Raw genomic sequence first — 23,999 nt, forward strand, 5'->3', positions numbered from 1 at the left:
GTGGGGAAGCAGGCAGTATGCTCTGGCACAGGTGATTTCTTTAATGGCGACATTTACCGTATCTGCAAACGCAGTTTAGCGTAAAACATAATGAAGGATTATACATAAGAGAGAATATCGTTGATTGGTACGTACGTACCCGTGTGCCGGGATCCCAGCTGCGGTCATCATGACCGCTCTTTGGCAATCGGGATTGGGGATGATGGCGGCGTTCTTTATAGGAGCCAGTGGTGCAGGGTTAGCCAATTAAGGAGGACTACTTGACATTATCTCTTTGATTCGCGATACCTGGTGCTCCGAGCTCTCTCGTTAAAAAGTGCATTGGTTGGTTATCCGTCAGAATAAGGAGCCGAACCGCTTGTAGCAATTTGACAATACCGGACATCGGCTCCGTGCTCATGTAAGAAGCGGACATATGAGGTGGTGGCGTAGCCAGAAATATTTTTCGGGCGTGTTACACCGGTAAAAAATAGTCAAGCAACACTTACTCATTCTTTCTTGTGTCACGTCAGTGGAGACGGCCATCATTTTTAAAGCACAGCTTTACTACTTTCGTCCAGCGATTGCGTGGAGGATGCGCAAATGACCTTTGACCGGAGATACACCCCCGGCGACACACCCCTCGAAGCGCATCGCGTGATTCGCCTGGCCCGCTGCTGGCGCCTGCGGGCGTCGACATCGGTCACCACCGCTACTGCGGCCGAGGCAGCCAACCACCCCCGCAGCATCCCATGCATGCGGCGGCGGCTGGTTTCTGGCAACGTTACTCGTCTCGTGCTCGGTGAAGAGGAACGGTGCGTTCGCCATGAACGCCGCGTTCGCCCCGGCGAACACCGCGTTCGCAAACCTTTAACTTAGCTGTAATACCGACCACGTCTCAAAGCCGTTAGATTCCCTGCAACACTCACAGGAAGAGGCCGGGCGAACGCCGCTCAAAGCCGTTCGGTTCCCGGCAACGCTCACAGGAAAAGGCCGGGCGAACGCCGCGTTCGCCTCGGCGTTCGCCCGGCCTCCTCATGTGAGCGTTGCAGGGACCCGAACGGCTTTGAGACGTTGTCGGCAATACAGCTAAAAAAAGGTCAAACCAAGCGAAACCAAGACTCAACCCGACTAAGCCAAGCTTTTCCTTTGCATATCCAAGGTAATTACGCTGAGCTAAATCACAGCCATTTTTTTTTTGCTCTATTAGAACGCTTCTCGTTAAGCCGCGTTGGCTAGGCCGACCCACGACCAAACGACAGGCGACGCCGACTTCCCATTTGGCAAACCGGCTTGTCGCACGACGCCAATGGCGACACGAGCACGTCGGCCCAACGAAAGTCCGCGTGGCTCTCTGACCGAAGACGCCGACAATGCCGATCGTCCGAACGGTCAGCGGGAATCGATTGAGAAGCCGAAACTGCGCCCAGACAACAATCATACCATAATGAATGCGGCTCTGGTCTGTGCTTTCCAAGAGTGTAATAAGCATAGTAAAGTTTGTACAGCTCAACACTAGCGCTGATGCGATCAGTATTTCAGTTTACGACGCTTATAAGCTCGTATAATTATATGCTCGTATATGAAATATAAGCTCAGTTAACATCAGAGGACAACTTACGGAACGTTTATTAGCTACTAATGAATCAATATCTACCTAAGTTTTCAACGTAAAGCGTAAAACAAAAGCACCGAGTGCACTAATCCCACAGGGCGAAGTCACAGTCGCAACCGAAACAGTGCAGTTGCTGGAGGTAAGGCTATGGTGGGTGCTTTATTGAACCTTACTCCGCAACTGTTATTAGAAAAAAATGTTTAGTTAACCAGCCACGGATCCTCAAATTCAGGGCAAAAAAATTGATGTGGCACAAAGAGTGGGTCTCAATGTGGTATGGAGGTTATTTTCAAGCAACCTGTGTACAGGTTGCCTGTGTACAGACACTTTTTTCGTGGCGCAGTGGACTAAAGCCTCACCCTCACTTAATCAAAGCGGCGGGTTGAAATCCTGCAGTGTGTCGCCTTTTTTTCTGCATCCTAAGTGGCGGGGTTTGGGAAATGCATTCGCGAATCCAAAACAAAACGTTTCGTTTAAACGGTAGAACTACCATATCAAATGTCAACCCATCGTTTTAGGTCATAGGAAGGATTTGTTCGGTTTCAAACTCGTGCTTTCTATATATAAAAAGGCAACTGTACTTGAGAGGCCTATACTGATGTGTGTATTTTGCAAAAATGGCATGTCTTTATACAGAGTAAGCATAGTTTCCTTCTATCCTCTTAAACAAAACAGAGTAGGCTCGGGGTGGGGGAGGGGGGGGGGTAGAATACAGGGTAGCGGCAGGAACCAAACTTTCTACATATCACAATTGTCAGCACTGAGCACGTAAAAAATTGGCTCCAATCAACGCTGTGAAGGTGCTTGGAAAGAATGCTTTGACCGACAACCGCAACAATTGTTCATTCGACGTCACTTGAATTCACACATGTGGCTCTACAAAGAGTGAAAGCGGAGATTCTAACAGGTGTTACCTGGAATTCGCGTGTGCGGCGTCGTCTCGAACGCAGCACCAGCGTTGGCCACGGCCTAGAGCGGCGGACCCCGCCGCTGTACCCCGCCGTGAGTCGGGAGAAAGAACACGGAGAGGAGCGTCTTTCGAATGGTGAGACAGCTGAACCTAGCCATCCTGACGTGTTAGCTTGGGGCTACACCACCGCGCGACACGCGCAGACACCGAAACATTTTGGCATGTTAGCGTAGTGATTCCCATTTATACCGATTTAAACTAGGTAGTTCAGTAAGTTTGAGAATTGCGAGAACGCTTAGGGAACTTTTATAATCGCTATTTATCAGAACCAGTTGCTACTTTCGCCTTTTGTAATGCCTCTTAAAACACAACCGAGTTGTACTCACCAATTTAAAAAACGGAGTCCCATTCGTGGCAAGCAGTGCGCAAAAGGTAGCGTTTCTCTAGCGGCGAGATGTCTGTATGTGGTTTGTACATTTTGTTTTCCCGCACTGCAAACCAATTCTTAACGTATCTTTGTCGTGCGACCACTTAATTTTGTCCGGTGCGGGCTACCCTGGAGGCGCTGTCGAACAATCTAATCAAGCCGTGCCAGGCAGGGCGCAAAGGACGTGAAGCTGCGCCAAAATAGTCCCAAAACAACCGTCACTAAAGCAGATGACCAACCCGTACCACCGCCAGCGAACAGGCACTTCCGCGCAGAGAACTTTGGGTAAATTCGCAGCGCCATCTACAATGTGCTCCGTAAGTCAAACGCTCCGCTCCCCACCCCCTCACCCCCGCCGCCACCTCCGACGCGTTGCGAGTTCGTTGTCCCGCACGCCACGAAAGAACCGTTGGCTGGTACAGCTAGAAAGCTTTGCTTTAAAATGAATGAACAGCCGTTACAGAGATAAAATGAGTTCCACACCATCAGGAGAAAAAGCCAGGGTTGAATAATCAGTTTGTGCAATGATATGCACAATGAAGCAAAGAGGCAGGCACGCACGGCACGAAAACTCACACTACTCTTCCGAGAGCGCTCGTAATATCTGTTGCGAACTAGTTGTCTAGTGGTTTATCAACACGGAGTCGCGTTGAAGTATCCCGGAAGGCGGGGGAAAAGGAATGAACGATGCCTTCTAAAAAAATCCCTGTGCCGTACCATAAAACCATTCGGCTGCTTTTTGTTACGGTTATAAATGTTTACAACAGATCGGAATAGCTGGATGGAACACTACAACTGCCTCTGTACGCGTGTACCTGGCATTACCACAATACGAGCAAGCTTGACATCGGCGCGAACGAGCAGCCAGTTAGCAATATATGAACCGACATCGTTCCGGAATGCATGTGCATGCTCACTCTAAGAAGTTTTGAGGCGATTGTTTAGTCCTTCGCTCACATACTTTAGACTCCTATATGTACCATGACACGTTGTCATTGCGAACTTGCGGTGAGAGGGTTGTTCTCTTCTCGCGTGATCTTTCGGCGTGGTGTGGAAGCGTAAAAGTCCTGCCCAGATTCCTTCCGCAAGCTTTTCCAGCTTTGAGCGGAGTGCAGGATTTATAAGCAATATGATAACAAAAAACGGCCCAAAACAGAACGCAGAAAGTCAGACGATCCTGTCCCAGAGAGATGCTACGGAGAAGAACATCGCAGTAGCAGACGACGCCCGCAACTGCGTATTCTTGCAGGCGGCATTGAGAAGCGAGGCATCATGGGCACTCACGCTCGCGCAGTGCGAGAAGGTGGACGAAACGAGGGAGAATCGCGGCGCGGGCAAAAATGAGATGTTTTGATTTGCAATAGTTTCACTAATACTCTTCGCTTTAATAAAATTCTTGAATGAGCTGATTACAATCCCATTGGTTTACCTGAGAACGCGGATGCTCATGAGTCGGCAAGACCTCTTTCAGGGCCCCTTTAACTCAAATTCATATCTCAATGTTCGACTGCATTAGAACGTTCAATAGGCTTTTCCTAGAAAACGAAGTGTCACAAGAGCACATGAGCAGCGGAAGCCCAACACCCAGTGAAGGTAGTACAATTTGGGTAGAGGCCATCATAGGTCTCAAAATTTTTTTCACCGCAGGGTTGTCGCACTTAGCCTGTCGCCCTTAGCATGAACAAATGTCGAAGGGTGCGTTTGTGCAGTTGAAGACACATGATACGCTGTAAACTAGATAGTGTACCTTCTCAGCCGGTACAGTAGAGCTTTGAGATAGAGCTTATGGTGTGTCCTCTTTGTCTAGCTAGGGTAGAGAAAAGAGTAAACACCACCCGCCCTTCCCAACCACATTAGAGGCCGAACCAATTTCGTCACACTGGTTTTCAAATGCGGTTTGATGCAAACCCAGTGTTTCAAACCTTGTTTCTCAGTTAATGTAAGAGCAAAATTTTGTTCTTTTCTCCGCTAAGTTTAGATAGTGTTGTGATCTCGACACCCCACCGCTGACAACCAGTTGCTGCGTACGGGAGGGTGTACCCGAGCCGAACTCCGTCGCCTCCGACATGCGTATGGTAGCGTGGTGAAGCGAGCGGCCAGCCAATGTTGCTGCCTTGAAGAAGATCTGAAGCCGAAGGTAAACTTAACTTGCTTAACTTGTTTACTTCATGGCGAGAGATGGGCCGAAGCCAGACAAGAGCAATGCCCGACGGGCGAGGTTACAGTACAAGACTCGAGCAGAGTGACCGCATTGATTCACTGCTCAAACAGGAATGAACTACAGCACTTGGAGGGGACTTATTTATACCCAAAGTGCTAACGGTCAAACAAGCGTTCCCTCTACATTGTGCACACGACACGAAGGGTACACACACACACAACACTCTTTCCAGAGTTCGTGAGCGGTCGGTAGTAGCGGCGCACGCTGAGTCCGAGAGAGGGGAGAGATGAGGCCTCCGCATCAGCTCCCGCGTCCTTCGGACGAGTCTGTGCGTGTTGCGTCGGCCACCACCGAAGTTGGAATCACGCCGGCAGTGAGGCGCCAGCGATCCAACTTTTCCAGGCGGGTAGCAGCGTGTTTGGATCCGTCGGCTGCAAGCGTGAGTCACCGACAAGGGGGCCTGCTTGAAAGGCGCACGTAGTGGAGGCTTCGCCACACAGCCGAGGAGTGCTGCACAAAGCACTGTGGCGGGCTGATTCGTAACAATAGGTTAAACGCACATTCGCTTCGCAAAATTCTGCACTGAACACATGCCAGTGTGACGTAACAGTTGATGTCCCCGAACATGTGCAAAGAAAGATAGGAGAGGAACTGGAGGAGAAAGCAGCCTGCTTTCAAAGAATAGGTACACTTTTCTATCGAAGAAAAGGGTGCCAAAAGGCCATAAAGCATCTAAAGTTCCCAAACACATTCCACATTTTAGGATGATCGAGTAATTAGATAATGTCTATGAACCCTTCCGTGTCGTGGGAAGTCGCAGTTTTCCTAAAGAATTGGTATTGATCAATGGCGCATATTGTAATCGGAGTAGGAAGCTGATAAGCAAAACTGAGTAGAACGTGTGAGGGAAAGCGACGAGAGTCTACGGGGCTCGTTATGAGGGCAAAAATATCTAAGTGACATGCCCAGAACTTTGTGCATTGCAAATAAAACAAACATTTCTTCAAATACTTCGTTCAGAGAGCCAGACGTTAAAGCACGGCCAAAATACCGGTTACAGGCTTCGCGTTCGTAGGCAGGAGTGTTCTGGCATAAACGCCTAATTTGCCGTCAATTAAGCTGGTTGTTCTAAACCAAATCAGACTGAAAAAATGTGCTGAAACCGCATGGCACGGCGTGCCCCCCCACTCACGCACACAAGCACACACATGCGGGCGCACGCACGCGCGTACGCACACACGCACACGCACGCACGCACGCACGCACACACACACACACACACACACACACACACACACACACACACACACACACACACACACACACACACGCACGCACGCACGCACACACACACACACACACACACACACACACACACACACACACACACACACACACACACACACACACACACACACACACACACACACATGCACACAAAAACTCCTTCACCCTTTTAGTTAACCTACTGAACTCCACAACTTTCAACTGTGCCCCGGGGGATTTGCCTTCAGTGTTTAAATATAGATGCTCGTACCAGCGCAGTGACCTCGCAATGGCTACTTTATATTCAGGCGTTATACCTGATAGTCGTGAAGCTGCGGATCATTATTTATTCCTCCTTGTCCCTGCGTATCTATTTTTTAAGCGGGATGGCCACGTGGAAGTTCACGATGGAAGCACGCTCGTTTCTTCCTGCGGCATTACGCCACTCCAGTGAGGCCTTCTTTAGCTGCTTCAGGCAGCCAGTTAGAGCCGTGGGCATGACATGTCCGGCCGCCGGGTTACACGCGGGGTTTCTTTTATGGTTCGGAGAGGACCGTTCAGGCTTTCTCTCGCTGCGGGAGCTGCTGTGCCGATATAACCAGTACTGTTCATGCTTCTGCTTTGTTCGGGCGCCGTACAACAACCTGGCGAATGTAATAATAGAAACGTGTGCGTCACGGTATGGACGGGAAAAGAAGAAATGTTGGCTCGTCGGTAAGCCAACTGGGAAACATTCTTTTGATACTAAGATACTGAGTGCGGAAAGGCGGCAATGTTTTATAATCTGCAGTTGCTGAAAGTGACGTACTGAAACCCGAAAAGTTATCGAGTGTTTAAATTTCTATCACAAAACTACTAACACAGCAAGAAATGTTATTTTTATTGCTGGTTGTGCGATATGACGGTGCTTCGCCAGCACACAATACGAAGGTACCCATATCTTAACTTGCAACTTCAAGTACCAGAAGTAATCATTTAGTCTGCTGCAAAAAGTCCCGTACGAGCGTGCTAGAGAAGAAGAGAGAGAGAGAGAGAGAGAGAGAGAGAGAGAGAGAGAGAGAGAGAGAGAGAGAGAGAGAGAGAAAGAGAAAAAAGTAGAGAGCAAAATGAAGAGACAGAGATACACAGAGAAAAGGAAGAAGGGAGGATTGGGAAAGGGAGGGAACATTAAACTTATATCTACCGAAATAAAGGGAAATGGATCATCGGATGAACGTATCTTTTACAAAGACGATAGCCAGAGACCTGAACTTCAGGCAAAATACCTACTTTGTCGTTCAGTCAGTATCAAGCCTATATAACATACAAGCATGAACAAAAGGAAGGGGAACACTGTAAGCAATTTTGTATTGTGCCGATACGTACCTATTTTGGAATTCCTGCCTATATGAACTTTTTACTTTTTAGGGCCTAAAAATTGTATTTTGGGTTATATATGCCGATTCTGGCTTTCAGTTTGCATGTTCAGCTAATACTGTTCTTGCTTAGCAAGCTCGAAACCTGAACATTTGACGCACGCCGTTCGCGAGCAGAAATCCTCGCGCCGTGCCATATTCATAGGGAAGCAGAAATCTATGGTCGAACTGCCACCATCTCAGTCTGAGGTTACCCACAAGCAAATAACCGAGGTCGCAGAGCACAGCAAACCATCTATCGCCAAATACAAGCAGGATCCTTCCCGCACCCCTGTCTCCGAAGCAGAATGTACTCCGAGATATACCAGAATGAGTGTAGATTCTGCGGGCAATTGGGCACGCTCCGGCACGTCATCGGAGAGTGCGATTTCACCGAGGCAATCCCCCCACCCCTTACCCAGCCCTCCTTCACCCTTCCCACACCCCTTAACGAGCGATGGGAGACCTTGCTAACCAGCCCCGCCTTGGAAGACCAGTTCGTCCTGATCTCCAGGGGCCAGGCAGCCGCGGAAGCATATGGGTCCCGTGAAGAGGGAACCACCCCATCCGGCACGTAGTCGCCGCAATTTTGTGCGGCTAAATAAAGTTGTTCTCTCTCTCTCTCTCTCTCTCTCTCTCTCTCTCTCTCTCTCTCTCTCTCTCTCTCTCTCTCTCTCTCTCTCTCTCTCTCTCTCTCTCGCTAGAATGCCGAATCAGCGATACCGCAGCAAATACGGTAGAATGTCGATAAACGGAAATCGCTTAACGGAAGTGCTGCTTAAACGGAACAGTAGCATGTAAGTTCGGTGGTTTTGTATTCCAATCCAATGATTATTGCAACAACAACAACAACAACAACATTGCAACAACATATAATACAGGAGGAGGTCCCAAAGACTAAACTAAACTAAACTAAAAAAAAACTTTTGGTAATCGGAACTAAAATGTTCGCGTCTCTATATAAGCGGAACCAAAAATGGAACTTATTGTCAGACCAATTGGCATGGGCATCAGCTTTTTCCGGTAATGGCTGTTTCGTTTTTGTACGCTCGTTGACGTCGTAAACCTCGTGTCGTTAGTGGCCAGCCGTGTTAGCACGATAAATGCAACATAGCAGTTCTTGTTCTCGTCGTTCGGTCTGGAATCAAGTCGCCGAGGTTACAGGGCTTAGCTTCTGCCCCTCGTTCGTGCCGTCGTGGTGCTTGTCGGTCTCCACTACCACGTTGCCGTCTTCTAAATGCAGTAGCTCGTGATCATTCGCGAAGTTGAGGCCTCTAGCCTCCGTTGTTTCATTGGCGACACAGAAGCGTCCACACCATTCGCTAACGTTAGACAAGAATATGGACATCATTGTTGACTTCGATGGCGTCTCTTACACGAAGACGGCGCTCGCGACAAAGCACTGTGTCCCGAGAAGCAGCTCAACGAGGATCACGCGAGGCGAGGAGACACTGCGGGATGCCTTCGAAACTTAGCAATTCGGGCCCCAAAGGAAGCGTCTAGAATGGTTAGGTGGACGAGGAGGATGAGCTATAATATGAATACTAAGAGATAGCTACCATAGAAGATACCCTACTTCAAGGAGCGTATTCAGCTGTGCAGTATATATATCTAAGATGTTTTTTTTTTCAGAAGAAACGAGTATTTCAAAGGTAGTTTAAAGCTTAAGCACCACATAAAAACGATCCTGAAGATGCAGTTGCGAGGACTCAAACAAAAAAATATTGATGCGTTTTTAGGGCAGTAACTAATTGCTGCCATATTAACTTTCTGAATGCTGCGGCTAAACCTCTTGTAGGCTTTTGTTTAGTGAAAAACTATCAGCTGCGTTAAACTTATACTGCTTAGAGTTCCATGACATGGTACTAAGAGTGTGTTTGCACATACATGTGCGCTTTCGCACATCTCTCTGTAGCGGAACTCCTGTTAAATGGAACTACTTTTTTCGGTCCCTTGAAGTTCCGTTTATCGAGAGTCTACTGTATCGCCGCCGGGTGTCCGCACAAGCTTTTTGTTGTACGTTATTCTGTCTCGCTGTCCCTACGGGTCAACGGCGAAAACGTTTGCCGAAATTCCCTTCCCATGCCTAACGCAAAAAAAAAAAACAAGCAAAAGAAATAATGAACGCGACACAACCACTCATGTGCCACTCAAAGTGAAGTCGCCTCCCAGGGAAAAACTACGCGATTATCTGCCACATGAAAGTTTCAGGTGACGCTACGAACACGTGCACAACCAGCCGCTTAACACGGGGTCACCACCGGCCGTCAAGACGAAGGGAAAGGGGAACGAGGGTCGGATGTTATAGACTGAGCGCCTCGACTATTTTTGAGTAGTCTCGTCGCAACCACCCTCATCTGCTCTGCCGGGTCAACATTCAAAAGCGTCTGCAACGTACACCTGAGGGTTAGGCGCAAAGAATCTTGCGCTTTCTGTGATGCTGTTAATCGGTATCGAAAAGTACCCAAAAGTGTTATTACCAGCCACTTTGCTTTTCTTCTTATACTCGTGTAATAGTTTAAAACTGGACCGACAGTATAACTAACTAAATAAATAAATTAATTAATTCATTAAAATAAAAAATAAAACAATAAATGAATAAATATAAACAAATACATAAATAAATAAATACGAAGTTGTGTTCGAATTGAAGTAACTCATTCCAAGCAGTACAAAACAGTAAGAATATAAGTAAAAAAAGTGAACCATTGAGATTGCAACCTACATACTAACTTTTACACTTTCCGGAATCCTTTCACAGAAATGAAATTTCTTCTCCCACCACCCTTCAAATAAAAAGGGTTCCACCTGAGTACGCCCACTGTTTCACCTGCCTGCTAGTTTCTGCAGAGAACTGATTCTCTAACAGAAGTGCGCCAAATAAATGGGGATTATGCCCCTTGACGTCCCTTTGTGTGTTGTTCGAATTCGAAAACCTGCAGCACATTTGGGACCTGGAGGCAACTAAATGAGGAGAAAATGAATAAGGGTGGTGCGTTCGTAAACATCACTTACATACAAAAGAAAATGGAAGAGGCCTGGCTGATAACAAAAAAGAACAATTAATCCCTAAGCTCGCCAGCATATAATGAACGACAGAAAATCGGTGCATTTATTTGCCTGCCATTTCCAAAAATATTTAAGTTCAAAATAATAGTAGTACTTTTACATAACCTTTGGAGAAAGTAGAGGACATTTTTCACCAGGGTTGAAAACAGGGCGGACCTGGCCTAAGCTGGGGAACTGCGAGAAATAAGACGGAGAAGAGGATAAAAGAAGCAGAAAAAGGGGCATCAGTAACCACATATTTGCTGATGACGTTGCCTTGCTAAGTAACTCGGGGGACGAACTACAAAGCATGCTTACCGCACTCGACAACCAGAGTAGAACCGTGGGCCTGAAAATATTATGCGGAAAACTAAAGTAATGATGAATAACCTCGGAACAGGACAGCGGTTTGAGATAGGTGGCGAGGCAGTGGAAGTGGTAGGGGGAATATATCTACTTAGGCCAAGTTGTGTCCCTGGATCCCAACCATGAGGCACAGATAATTAGAAAGATAGGAATGGCGTGGAGTGCCTTGGGCAGGCATTCTCAGACAATGAATGGCAGCCTACCATTGTCTCTGAAGAAGAAAGTGTATGACAGCTGCATCTTACCGGTACTCACCTACGGGGCAGAAATTTGGAGGCTCACTAAAAGGGTTCAACTTAAATTGAGGACGACTCAGCGCGCAATGGAACGGAAGATGATAGCCGTAACGTTAAGGGACAAGAAGAGAGCGGAGTTGGTCAGGGAACAAACACGTGTTAAGGACATACTAGTAGAAATTAAGAAGAAGAAATGGACGTGGGCAGGGCATGTACTGCTGCTGTAGATAACCATTGGTCATTAAGGGTAATAGACTGGATCCCTAGAGAAGGCAAGTGTGGCAGGGGGCGGCAGAAAGTTCGATGGGCTGATGAGATCAAGAAATGTGCGGGGGTAAATTGGTCGTAGTTAGCACAGTACCGGGGTAATTGGAGAATAATGGGAGAGGCGTTTGCCTTGCAGTGGGCGGAGATAGGCTGGCGATGATGATGATGATAATAACTAAAAGAATTCTTTGTAACAATGTGGGTTCAATTACGTTACTATTCGACCATAGTTTGTTACTTCTTCCAAGTGTTATAGGTGAATGATCAAGAAATTGCACGTTAAGAAACTATACAATGCCCCCCCGACAAACTCTTGGTCTAGAACTGAACAACGAGCAGTGGGATAGACACCAGAGGAGGGGCTTGTAACGCATCGGAAGCAGTCTGACACTAAATATTTTTAGGGGGCTGCAACTACTGCGGTTACTCGCTAAAAGGTTAAAAAACGAAGTTCACAGTCGGTGGTTAGCGGTTGCAAATATATAAATGCGTGCCGAATGGCAGGCGAGCACACACCAACTGTATGAAAATGACTGGAAAATTTCACAACATTGTGAAACGCATGTTGGAATCCCAAACTAAAAATAAATACCGAAACACGCCTATGCTCGATTAGCTCCTCAATTTTTAAGGCGGTAAGTACTGTGCCTGGGACTGTTTTTTTTTTTTTTTTTTTGCTAATTTGACTATTCCCGGTGCCGAAACTTCCGCATCAGACAGCTATTTTGGTCTTGAAAACTCAGAAGGGTGCCGTACAGTGGCTCTGAAAAGGACTGCCTGGAGACCACCGTTAAGCCCGCAACCCAAGCAATCTTATTAAAGACTACCTCAAAGTCACTAAATGAAGCCATTTTGGGTCGGTTTCTAAAATTCTCGCTGTTGTGCGTGACATTGTACTGCTCTACGAAAACTAATTATCTAAATATTCAGCAGTTCTACGAGAAGAAAGTCTGCGTCTTGCTGGGGACGAAGATAAAAAATAAAAACCCTTTCCGACTTGGAAACAGCCTTTCTCACGGCGCTTGGATATCCTTTATCACCCAACTTCGATGTCATGCAGTGCTGGGGCCAACATATAACCGGTAAATTCAGTAGCAAGAACCTTAAATCTAACCGAACTCCTCCTGCACATACTGTTCCTCAAAATACCTGCCTGCACCCCTAAACAGAACAGCCTGGTTCCGCTGCTGCGGTTTCAGTCACACTGCTACACAGGGCATCGGTTCCGTTCCATCACAGTTCACCAGCCAGGGAGTGCTCGTGCTCAAAAAACGTTTCCACCGTATATCTACGTCGTATCTATGTGCGTTTACTAGCGAGCGCACGCAGGCTCTGCGAACCATTCTTCACCATGTGCCGAAGACGTTCTTCCTCGTCGCGCTACTTCCCCTCCCGCGGGCTGAGTGCCCGTTATACGAAGTAAAATGTGCGTACAGGTTATCTACAGCGAACATGGAAGTGCCTACACATATTAAAAGTCTGTTCATTGACTCCGAAGGGATTTACTGCTACTGAACATTCAAGAATTTCAAGCTAACATAGTGCCTTCACAAATACTTCGGCAGTCAGTTGCATTAAATTAAAGTGTGTGCAATGGCGGCAAAATATTTGAGCCCGTCAGACAGTCCCACTACTAATAAAAAAACTCCTTACTAAGTGCCTTAAGTGTTGATTGATTTTAAAACCAAGAATAGAAACTCATACCGCACATTTCTGGCAACAAATGCTGCATTTGCAGTCTAATTTAGGTTTCGCTCCTGCTGTAAAACGGAGGAATCAAAATAGCGGCATAGAGTGATGCAATTCCGTAGTTGGAAACAATTCATTTTGCTCCGAACCGACTCCATAATTTGCAATGTTATTTGCAAACACAATATCCGACGCACTTTGCCGCGCGGGAATGCAGCCAGCGCTGTCCTTTTTCCGCCCGCATTTACTCAGTGCGCCTACACGAACACCTGAATTAGATTCTGGATTTCAGCCTCCCGTGTTTTATGCTGCTGAGAAAGAATCCCGCTTAAAGAAACGGTAAACATTGGAGTGAAGGAACTATTTCCCTGAACGGTTTGGAGGGACGCTTGTTCATTTACGTTGCTCTGCATTTTTGCCCACGCTGTGTGCTTAACACAGAAGTTTTTTGTGAGCTAATGTTTGTCGGGGGAACAAGATTCAACCGAAATAAATTTACAGTTATCAGTATTCCCGCAGCATGAGAACAAAGGAATAGCAGATTAACCACGGAGGAAGATAGAAATACCACGGGTAGGACCACTTCAACGTTGTTCGCACTAGGTAAGCCCGTTATTCAATTATTCAGGTGTGTACCAAACTACCCTACCGCCAAACGTGTTCATTGTAATATTAAGCCTGTTTTTTTTTCACGCAGTAAGTTTTAATACCTTCCAGCGCTTACAGGCAGTGCGACATGTTGTGAGTGAACGTCTCGGGTTCATATTTGCTAGTTCTGTTTGTCATCTTTGTCTTTAATCTAGTCCTTTATATTCCTATTGGTATGTTTACGCGGCGCTGGTTGGTGGGCTAGCCATTTGTTCGGTTACATCCAGTGCTTGTTGTCGAATGCCCCCTTTATTCTTCCCTGAACAGCACATCGTCGCATGAAAACGGCATAAAATAACGAACCGAAGAAAGATAGGTTAACTTGGAAACCAATTTAAATATAAATCCATGGTGGAAACACCGCAAAAAGGACGAAGACCGAGATAGGGTAAGCAAACACGGCGCTGTTGTAAAGTCGAAGTGAAACATGAAAAGGGCCCACTGTATACTGGAAATACTTTTACGACACCCTATGTCGGTCTTCGTCCTTCGTGCGCTTTTTTCACCGTGAACATACACCAACTTGCGCAGTTCGCCGCATTCAGTATAAACCTAGTATTTCTTCGATGTTTTTTGATGGATTTTGATGGATGTTTTTAGATGCGACGCATCTCTTGCTCTGAGGCATGTCCCTCCTGCATCGGCGTTGTCCAGCGTCCGCACGCCAGCTACGCATGCGTGACTCTCCTCCCGTCTTCTCTCCGACAGCTGTGCGCGCAACGCTCTCACTCCGCCTCATTATCATAAACAACAGCTGTGTGCGCGCGCTTCCCTCGCTTCACTCAGCTCCTGTCGCGCAAGCGTCCGCACGCGCGACTCTCCTCCGTTGTCTCCTCTCCTTGAGGCGCTGTGAATATAAAGCGCGTATCGCGCTGCGGCGGTTCAGTCAGCGCTCCCTCTCGTTCGACTTCGCGTCACTTTGCTTGACGACTGCGTGCTTGACTTGATTCTTCCGAAGAAGACGTGATGGAAGCGACGGCCCCTCAAGAAAAGTAAAATTACGCCCATCTTCCCGCGTATGAGTGAGTGAGTGCATAACTTTATTGAGCCCGAGACGGGGGTAAGGGAAGAAGTGAGATGGGAGTCCCCTTCATTCTTCCCCCCTCAGACGGCGGCCAGGAGTCCTTGCTCCCTGGTGGCGTCTTCGGCCATCTGGACGGCCCGGAGTTGAACGCCCGGGTCTGAACTGAGCAGCACGGTCTCCCACTGCTCTGAGGAAGTGATGTCTAGTGCTTGAGGTGTGATGTTCACCTTAAGGGGGCAGGCCCATAAAATGTGTTCAAGGTCGGCCCTTGCTGAACATAATTTACACTTATTTTCGTATAGACCGGGGTAACAATGACTGTACGTCACCGGGTTCGGAAAAGTGTAGGACTGAAGTAGACGCCATGCTACCGACTGCCACTTTCCCAAGGTGCGATGAGCTGCGGGATATCTGGCCCTCCCTAATCTGTAATGGTCGATTATCTCCCTATAGGTCACCATGCGGTCCCTACCCCCCGTGCGAAACGATGCCTCAGGTGTTTCTGGGCAGTCTCGGAAGCTTAGACCTCGAGCTGCCTCGTGAGCATTTTCGTTCCCCGGAAGTGCAGAGTGCGCTGGTGCCCATATAATTTGGACCCCTCGGAGTCTTAATTCTTTGAATCCTCTCAGGATTCCTTGGGCCTCGGGTGAGATCCTTCCCTTTGTGATGTTTACAATTGCAGATTTGGAATCGCTTATTATGTATTTCGCTCTTGTAGAAGAAAGCGCCAGTGCAATGACTGCCTCTTCTCCTACCTCCGGAGTGTCCGTGCGGATCGTTGCGGAGGCAATGCAATGGCCCTGCCGATCGACTACTGCCACGGCCATGGCGTTGTGTTCACAGTACTCGGCCGCGTCCACGTAGACCACGTCATCAGATCATTCGAATCGCTTTTGGAGGGCTTTGGCTCTTTAATTCCTGCGTTGTAGGTTATACACGGGATGGATATTTCTGGGCAGAGGGGTTGTGTATATACGTGCCCTCTGCTCGCTAAGGATATCCACCTTTTTTCCTTGTTGAGCCGCATAGGTGATTTGAAGCTCTTGTAGAATGTGTCTGCCTGTTGCGGTTTTGGAGAGTCTTTCTAGCTGTGCTATTTTTTGGGCTTCTACAAGCTCGTCTATGGTATTGTGCAGCCCCATCGCTCCAAAGCGTTCATTTGGTGCCGTAATGGGTATACCTAGTGCATGCTTGTAGGCTCGCTTAATGATGTTATTGATTTTTTTTCTTTCATCGGCCTTTAGTGCCAAGAAGGGCGTCGCGTAGACTATGCGGCTAAGAACAAAAGCCTGCACTAATCTGACGAGGTTACCTTCTTTCATACCATGATGCCGGTTGGCAATTCTGGAGATGATGCGGACTGTCTGGTGTACACTCGTTTCGAGAGCCTTTATGGTCTGTGTATTGCAACCATTGGCCTGTATGCGAAGACCAAGGACTCTGGTGCTCTGTACCATGGGAATGGGTCTGCCGTCCGCATATAGCTGGATATTGGCAACATCGCGGTCTCGTTTGCAGCCTCTCCTGGTTGGTCTGCAAATAAGCAATTCCGATTTTTGTGGCGAGCAGCTAAGTCCCTTGGGGGTCACATAAGCCACTACCACGTCTATCGCCTGTTGTAGTTTTTCTTGAATTTCTCCGTCACTGCCACCGGCAACCCACAGTGTGACGTCATCAGCATATATGCTGTGGTGCAGTCCTTCTATTTTGTTTAGCTGCTGTGGCAGATTATTCATGGCGACATTAAAGTGAAAGGGAGAGAGAACAGACCCTTGCGTCGTCCCTCTGCTACCAATTTTGATCTCGCCAGATTCCAATCCTCCGATAAGTAGTTGTGCAGTCCGCCCCGAGAGGAAATCTTTGACATAGTCATAGACCTTTTTCGTACCTCAAGCTGGGTGAGGTTGGAGAGCACTACATCATGTTGCACATTGTCGAAGGCTTTTGTTAGGTCGACGCCTAGTACTGCCCTGGTATCTAGTCGTGAGCACCCGTCTGAATCAATAATTTGGTGCTTAAGTCGGAGCATAATGTCCTGAGGTGATAGCTTTTGTCGGAACCCTATCATGGTGTGGGGATACAGATCTTTCTCCTCCATGAATTTGTTGAGCCTATTGAGAATGACGTGTTCCAATAGTTTGCCTACACACGAGGTAAGCGATATAGGTCTTAAGTTTTCGAGGTGGAGTTTCTTGCCTGGTTTAGGAATGAAAACAATCCCAGCTGATTTCCATTGGGGTGGTAAGGTTCCCCTTTCCCAGCAGTGGTTCATGTACTTGGAAAGTGCGTCTATTGAGTTGTCGTCCAGATTTCTAAGCATTTTGTTAGTTATTCCATCAGGACCCGGGGCAGACTTGGTACGTAGGCAGTGTATGGCATATCGCACTTCTGCTGCAGTGATGGGACGCTCTAGTTCTGGATTTAGTGGTCCTTTGTAGGGTGGGAGAGTCTCTGTAGGGTTAGTACCAAGGTAACGGTTTCTGATTTCTTGAATAAGTTCGTCGTCTGTGCCCTTGTATTCATGCAGTATTTTACTGAGATTGTGTCTCTGAGTAAGTTTGCTCTTTTCTGGATCTAGCAGGCCTCTCAGGATGTTCCACGTTTTCGCGAGTCCCATCTGGAGCTCCATCCCATCGCAAGTAGAGTCCCAGTTTTGACGCGTGAGTTGGTTGGCGTAATCCTCAATATCTCTATTTAGTAAGGCGAGCCGCCTGCGAAGGCTGCGGTTGAGTTTCTGCTTATTAAGGCGTTTTTCAAGGCCCGCCTTGTTTTCCCACATGTGTAGTAGCCTAGAGTCTGCTTGATGTATGTTGGCTCCCTCGGGTATAATTTTGGTTGCTGCCTGGACATGTTCATGAATATCTGATGTCCATGCTGCGATGTCCTCTATCACTGCACAAGTCGAATTTTGTTCAGCAGCCCTAATTTGCCGGAAAGTGTCCCAGTCTGTGATTTTGAGTTGCTTACCTGTGGCCCTAGTTGGCGAGGATTGGATGGTAGTTCTTAAAATGCAGTGATCACTCCCTAGGTTTTCTTGAGTGTTCAGCCATGTGACGTTCCGTGTGTTCCTTGTGAATGTATGATCTGGTGTGGTGTCCACGCTAATACTGTTGCCTTTCATTGTGGGGTAAGTAGGATCAGTGACCAGGGTGAGGCCCATCTGTTGGGCATCTTGCCAAAGCTGCCGGCCCTTGCTGAGGTCCTTCTTATACCCCCAAGCAGAGTGCGGTGCATTGAAGTCACCCACAATAATAAGTGCCTGTTTTCGGGCTATGTCTAATGTTTTGCGAAAAAGATTTGCAAAGCGGTGCTTTTGGCGGGGGCTGCTGTACAAGTTAAGCACAAAAAGGCTTCCCTCTGCGCGTTTTTTTCGTAGTACGATTTATAGCCTGATAATTTAGCCTCGCCTCCCGTTTCCTGGAGAGCGATTAAGTCTGGCGTCTCCGGTTTCTGCTGATTACTTAAAAACTGCCATAAATTTCCCCGTTTTCGTTTGAACCCGCGGCAGTTCCATTGCCAAATGACGTACATATTTGCATTGTTACTCCGGGCCATAGTGTCCGCTGGTATTATCGAATGTTCTGGCACCTTCCCCCATGTTGGGCCTCGAATAGGGCTTGGATTTGTATGCGCCTACGCCTGGTGTCTGTTGGGCTATTGTTTGGGCGTTTTCAATAGCGAGTACCATAGTGTTCAAGTTTGCTAATTGCTTGTTCACCGACTCCGCAAATTTGGAGAAGATGTCTTGCAGTTTTTCGAGACGAGCATCTATTTTTGTTTCTAGCTCCTCGATAAACTTTTGCGTTGTCGGGTCACCGGGTTCAGTTCCCGCTTTTCGCTTAAGGGGCGGTGCATCCGCCTCGGACTCGCACCTAACTTCTACTGCTGCATTAACGGAAACTGGGATTGGCGTAACGGGTTCAGCAATGGGGCCGTTAGGTCACGCTGCCGGTGGTGGGAGGTTTTTGGCCTTGAGTTGGGCATTCTCTGCTTTAAGCTGTTGGTTTTATCTGGTAACTAACTCAAGCATTTGCTTGATATGCGTTAGCTCTGCTTCAACTGCAGAAGGTAGCCCTGACTTAAATTGTGTGTTGCATGGAGCAGTTCGGGAGACCGTGCTGGCCCAGCTCACCTTGCTGTGATCCACCATAGACTTGTCGTTGAGTCTGGAGCGTGAGGCAGAGCACGACTCTCTGCGCTTCTCCTCCCGGTGACGAGACTTGGAACGGGATCTGTGCCGGCCTCCAGTGCTCTCCTTCTCTGCGGCTGCTTGCTTGCGCTTTGGCTCTGGAGTCTTGCTGACAGATGAGGCACTTCCGGTGCCTGGTTGCCTCTGAGAGTCGTTCTGGGCTAGGTTTAGCCGTGCGAGTGCCTTGCCACTTCTTTTCCGGTGACTCGAGAGCCAACCGGTATCATTTTCGAAGTCTTCGGGTGAAATAGTCTCACCCTCTACTTCAACGACGTCCATATTGCACGACGAAGAAGCCAGCGGCGCGGTTTGGTGCGGCGTCCTCCCCGCGGTCACGTCCGGAGGCCCCGTGGCGCCCGGCGCCATCGACCAGGCACGGCGGTGGTTCCAAAGCGCTGGTTAGGGTTAGCTTCCTGCGGCGTGGCCGCTCGGTGAAATGGGTGTAAAAATCCTACCGGTGGGCCAGGATTTGTCGGAGTTGGTTCCTCGAAGACCTGGAAGACTTCGGTACCCGATGACAGAGCCTTTCAACAGGTTGGTCGTGGAATTTACGCCACAAAAGGGAAAGATCTCAGAGCCCATGCGAAGCACGTTTGCTTGCATGCGCGCACGTGAAGCTCCTCCTCCCGCGTATGAGAACACAAAAATCGGGTGAAACGTGTTGTGAACGTGTGTGATGCATTCCATCACATGCGGGTGCTCCCGCGTATGAGAACACCCGCATGTGATGGAATGCATCACACACGTTCACAACACGTTTCACCCGATTTAGAGAATCAACCCAGTGGAAACACGAATTGAACCCCCCGATGCGTCGCATCACGCCAGGGTTCCCTCGCGGGAAGATGGGCGTAATTTTTGATGGATTCGTGGATGGATTTTTATTCAACCTTTATAAGTGTTACCATTCATTGGCAAATACTAGAGAACCGCTCATATTTGCTTGAGCGAAACACGGGCAGTCGCCTCCGTACCTTCACCTGGTGGTACACACGCCGACTGCATGTAGAATACAGAAGTAACGCCTTACATCCAGGTAATAGTTACCTGTATATTGTGTATGAATAAGAAGACGCGCAATGTCTGGGAAAAAAAATTTCTTTGCAAAAAATGACTCACCTAGACGGGATCTTGTCCAGAATCTTGTTAATAATCCACGATCTGCAATGAGAAAACGACAGTGTTCTGACCTATTCCTCTTAATAAGAAGTAGGTAAATCCATTTTTGAAGGACAGAAAAATTAAGCAATTAGACCCGTATGCAAAGCACCTTACAACGGTTTTGCCCGAAGAGTACTCCCTTAATACTGCGGGGGGATTAAGGGAACATGTTTTTCTTAGAGCACAGCATTCAAGCGCCTCCTACTGTGGTTTGACGGCGCCGTCGTCGCTCGTAACCGTGTGAACGAAAGGTGTCACTAAAGACAGAAAACACAGGAAGAAAGCGTGGCGCAAGTGTGTCAGGGAGGGCGAGACGATCCCCGGCGGCGACGCGCTACGGGATAATCGACAGAACTAAGATGCCACTGAATTGATTGATTGATTGTAGGGTTTAACGCGCCGACGCAACGCAGGCGATGAAGCGCGCCGTAGTGGAGGGCTCCGGATTAATTTTGACCACCTGGGGATCTTTATCGTGCGCCGAAATCTCGTACACACGGGCGTTTTTGCTTTTCGCCTCCATCAGAAAAACGGACGCCGCGGCCGGGAATCGAACCCGCGACCTCGTGCTCAGCAGCGCAACGCCTTAGCCACTGAGCAAGAGGCCACTGAAGATGAGCCCGTAAAAAAATTAAAATATGGCGAAAGTGTAAGGGGGAGGGCAGTGTGCCGAGGCCGCGACAGACACCTGTGTAAAAACAGCACCTCGGCGTCTAGCGACACCCGCGAAACGAAACGCAAAACCAGGCATCCATGACAGCAGGCGACTTGTTCTTTCAAGTTCACAAAAAGCACAGAAGCCCCGCACGCGCTGTGTGCTGCACGTATATCGTTCCTACGTCGTTCTCCTCGTAGCGTGGCTTATCCGAACAATGTGTCCTTTGCGCGGGATGTTCAAACAGGATTTACAACAACATGCTCGCCTGCGGCGATACGCTGCAAGATAATGGCATATCAACGCGCGCCGCCGGGCGTTCGCTGGTCATGCGATGACTTCCTTAGACGTAGCAGTTATGCGCCGTGACCAAGAAGACTGAAGTTCACGATGCGCACAAATTTTGCATAAGGGCTATGGTAATCGTCAGCATTTTGTGTAATTTGTACTGTGAAAGGAACTTAGAATTTCGCCAGTAGAAGTTCCAAGTGGGAATCTAGCATGCCGGAAAGAAAATATTGGACGTTATTGCATGGTTGTCACGTGTGATTATAACACGCAAGATGAATTACGCACCATAGTAGGGGTTTAAACAAATTTTGGCAGCTCCGAAATTGCGCGGGTAATAGAAACGAGGCGCGTGAACGAACACATACAATGAGACACTGACGCTGTGTGTGTGTGTGTGTGTGTGTGTTGAGTGTCAATACTGTTGAGATTCAATACTGTCCCTATCGTCGCTGTAACCATGGTGTTTGTGGTCACGTCTTTGGCAGTACACAAAATAACGGTACTCGCCGTGTCTGTCCTATGTGTCGTATTAAATCTCCTTTTTCCGCGGTTTGCAAATGAAATTTACGGCCGGTCTGTTGTTTGGGTCGACAGGAAGCGTCTATTCTGCTTTGACGTTGCTGGCCCACGCATTTGCGGCACATCCGGTCGAACTGGGGAAGAGAAATGGGCTACGAGTATTGTGTTTTGTGGGCTTCGTGGTTCCATGCTGCCATCGCGATTCGCCTTGCTCTTCACGGAAGCGCTCGTAAGTTGTAACTTCGGAGCGGAAATATTTATATCTGCAAGATGTAGTGCTTCAAGAATGGCAGAACAAGCATCGACCATGTCGTCAACATTAGAAATGGCGAGAAGGACGTAGATTCTTGGCGTAGCATCGCCAGTGCGCTGTTCGTTTCGTTAAAGCGGTGTTCGTCTCTCAGGAACATGTGAGGACCACTGTAGTCGATGGACGTTGAAGGCCGAATGTATGCATTGATAGTTTAGAGCTGGCTGTTGAAGAAAGACCAGCTTTATGTGGAAGTACACACAAAGCGACGGGATATCTGCGGCCTGCGAAAAAGACAGACGAGGTTTTGGTACCTTGTGCAGGAATGTGATTGTATCTATCTACATCTATATGTGCACAGTATTCCCGAAACCCTCGGGTTTAAAGGTAGCACAGAGTCAGTAAACAGCAAGCCTGTAGAGGTGACCGACTGCGAGAACATTAGAATGCTAATTGCAAGAACAGAAGAGAGGGGAATATATCCTGCGCAGCATATCGCCTGTAACGGCATCAATTTATTTTAAGCCTGTCATTAATAGCCGGGCTAAAAAATAACCATTACTCAAGCATAGACATCATAGAATATTTTCTTGCGATAACACACGTCAGTACCCCATTACAAAAGGCGCGCTATTAGCAATAAATCAAATCAATCCATAAATCTCAGACTAATTTTTCGTTTACAGTCAACGCCATGAACGACGCCGACATTTCTGCGAAACGGGGCGCCCAACGCTATACGTTAAAAGAAACTCCTCAAGTGATGCGAATGAATACCTGATGTGGTTTTGGCCACGACACTGTCCTTTATGAGACGGAATCTAGACAAGGCGGGCAGAGACGGCAGATGCACAATTTTGTTCAAAAGGGTGCAGCGCCAGTTGGCGCTGTGCACGCTGTTAGAGTGGCGTGAACTCATTTTCATCTAGTTGCAGAGGAAAAATGAATGTCGTGTGCTGCGCAGAAAAAATCCTTCAATTTCCCCCGAATACCATAAATCCTGCTGCGCTGCGTGGTGTGACAGCTCCACAAGAAATTCCCCCGCATTTCCCCGAGGGGGAGAATGTGAAAGTGCGAATGCACGGTTGTCGGCCCGCTTGCGGCGCTTGCGCTCGGCCCCCGCAGCCCACCACCTCGCCGCCTTCTCTTCCATCTCTTCCATCGGGTTTGTAGTATCACGTGTACACCACGCAGTTATCAAGCCGCTATAACGCCGCTGAGTCGCCAACGCACGCCGCTGACGACGTAGTTTGAGTGCGTTAAAGATATAAGGCGCGTTCTGACACCGATATCAGCGTCGCGTCCGTAGCTTATTCGGTAGAGCGTCGGGCTGCGGCCCGCAAAGTCCTCGGATCGAAACCTGGCGCCGGAAGCTGTTTCTTTCTTAAATATAGAGGAGCCCTGCGGACGCCGCCGCCGGCGGTGGATGGTTTGGGGTCGCTTATAAAGAGCATTCGCTCTTAAAAAAGTAAACACCAACATTTTTTTTTCAAGGAGTTAGTAGAAAATAGGCATCACCTAAAAGTACCCCATTTTTGCGCACGAAGTCGCAGTCCCGGTACAATGAAAGGTGAATGTTCGCAATTTTTTTCATCAGAATTTTACTCGCTTTAAGAGCACCGTAGGGGCGTACTCAAGGGGTCATTAGCAGTGAAAATGGCATTACGGTGTTGCAAGAATTCTCAACTGCTGCGCAATAATTAGTAATCGCCCAAAAATGGGCGGTAATCGGCCTCGTTATGGCTGGAATAAGGCGCCCGGCGTTTCGCCACGTTGCGTCTCATTAGCGCCCGCGACAAAAACTTGCATGCAAAGGGAATAATTATTCGTTGCCCCCTCGAAACCGCGAGCTTCCAGTGCAAAATGTTCATACAGAAAGAAAAGCTCACTTCTGAATTTCCAGT

General features: G+C 48.1%; 1 protein-coding gene across 2 annotated transcripts in view; it reads right to left on the reverse strand.

The window, feature by feature from the left end:
* Positions 1–23,999, reverse strand: part of Epac (Exchange protein directly activated by cAMP) — an 841,204-nt gene that overhangs the window by 683,743 nt on the left and 133,462 nt on the right. For both annotated transcript variants that reach the window (XM_077698340.1, XM_077698341.1), the window contains exon 2: positions 20,339–20,380. The gene's annotated coding sequence lies outside the window, so the exon portion shown is untranslated. The remainder of the gene's footprint in view (positions 1–20,338; positions 20,381–23,999) is intronic.

Source organism: Haemaphysalis longicornis, unplaced genomic scaffold (assembly GCF_048455015.1).
Source record: "Haemaphysalis longicornis isolate Haplotype H1 unplaced genomic scaffold, Haemaphysalis longicornis Haplotype H1 scaffold_2, whole genome shotgun sequence".
NCBI lineage: Eukaryota > Metazoa > Arthropoda > Arachnida > Ixodida > Ixodidae > Haemaphysalis > Haemaphysalis longicornis.